Genomic DNA, 2,047 nt, shown 5'->3' on the forward strand with positions numbered 1-2,047 from the left:
GCAGTAGAAGCCGGGGTGGGAGCGGCCATCAGGGCCCGCGTAGCCCTCGCAGAGGTGCAGGTTCTGCGCCAAGACTGCAGCGGGGAGCAGGGCATTGCAGAGGGCAGGGAACAACCCCCACTGCGGGGACATGGGAACTGTGCAGGGCCTGTAGGACAGGCTGCCAGCTCCACAGCATGCTCTGTGTCGTGATGCAGCAGAGCAGGGCTGGGCAGGGCTGGGCTCGGCAGTCCCAGGGAGCCTGGCTAACGTGGCATGGGGGCCCTGGCTCAGCCCCCCTCAGAGTGGGCAACACGCCACGAGGCAGCAGTGGCTGAGCAGACTCCCCTGGCACTGCCTTCTGGTGCCATGGCCCTGTGTACACTGTGACCTCCAGTGCTCACCGAGGCCTCGGCAAGGGCAAACATGGGCAAGCGCAGTGATGGTGGCAGACAGAGGGGAAACCGCCTGGGACATCAGGTCAGCCCCCAGCCCCCGTGCTGAACGCCCTCCCTGTGTCCCCTGTGGGGACAGCACTTAGCCCCCACAGCAGTGCTGCAGTGGGAGGAACCCCAGCAGCACCACACCTGGGCCCGCATCCCCAGTGTTGAGCACCAACTCTCCCTGCAGAGCGCTGCCTCCCAGCACAGACCCCCACCGCTGCCGGGGAGCGACCCTCAGGGGACAAGGCCCCAGCAGGGGTGGGCTCAGGGAACAGGAGGGGCAGGAATGGGGCTGTACCTGTCCCAAGGATGCTGGGCAACAGAGCCGCGGTAAGGAGCAGCTGGAGCAGGTGCCCATCCAGCATCTTCCCGGCCAGTCCTGGGCAGAGTCAGGTCTGGCTCCAGTGGAGGCAGAAACCACAGCTCCTCCTGCTCCCGCCTCCATCGAGCCTCCACCAAGAGCCGCTCAGAGCCATTAGAGCCTCTGCACTCCCCTGTCCGCAGGGACCGGGCTGGAGGCGGGAGCATCAGTAATGAGCTTCTAGGGCCAGGACTAGGACGGCAGGCTCCTTTCCCAGCTGGATGCAAGGCACCAGCTGCTGTGTCCAGGGCCCCACTTGGGCACCTGGGCCCATCCTGGAGTGTCTGAAAGGGCACTGGACCAGGCCAGGGCACAGAGCAAGCACTGCGAGGTGCTGAGCTTCCAGAGGCCAAACCCATGCAATGTGGATGTACTGGGGGTTGTGCAGGAATTGTGGAATCACAGTATCCTTTATGTTGGAAAAGACCTCTGAGCTCATCCAGTCCAACCCAACCAAGCCAGAGCTGAGGCAGTTCCCCACCCCACCCTGTCCTTCCCAATGCCCTCCCTGCTGGAAGTAAGTAGCCCCAGGGGGCCAGGAAGCATGGCCTGTGGTTCCCACAGCAACCAGGAGGATGCTCTGGTGACACGGTGTAATTAGCTGCGACTCAGCCACTGCAGCTCCAGCAGAGCAGAGCGCCAGGCTCACTCTGAAACGGGGCTAAAGGCTCTGGGTTTGGGGGAGGCACTCCCACGCTTCACCCAGGCATTGTTGTCCGCACCAGGAACTGACTCCCATCCCCCTGGCTCCTGCCCAGCACCAGGTGCTGCCTCCTCCCCAGCACAGCTGGGCCTGGCCACGCCCCCAGCCTCTCACAAGTGCCGAGGGCTCCTGGCCAGATCTTCAAGCTGGCCTCAGCCCACCTGAGAGTGCTGCCCTGTCTCCCCGCAGCACACCATTCCCGCTCCCCTGAGTGAGTGAGAGCCACAAACCACACGTACACCAGGGCCCTTGGAAACAGCCTCGTGTTTCCTATGAGCTCCGGGAGAGGTCAGTCCCAAGTCCACAGCACTTCCTCAGGCAGCTGCCCAACACCTGGGTGCTCCTGGCCTCCCCTTGCTGCCCCACCAGTCAGGGGGAGCACTGCAGGGACCCTGCCCCAGCCATCAGGGTGGCCACCCTCCTGGGCAGCCTGCCTGTGACAGGGGAGCAGTGTGTGTCCCAGCAGCAGCAGCAGAGCCCAGCCTGCAGCCCTCCCCAGCCACGCTCGGCCCACCCAGCACCGTGTCCAGCAACGGCTGCCCCAGCCCTGCCCCAGCAGGT

The sequence above is a fragment of the Geospiza fortis genome, unplaced genomic scaffold, assembly GCF_000277835.1.
Source record: "Geospiza fortis unplaced genomic scaffold, GeoFor_1.0 scaffold2, whole genome shotgun sequence".
Lineage (NCBI taxonomy): Eukaryota > Metazoa > Chordata > Aves > Passeriformes > Thraupidae > Geospiza > Geospiza fortis.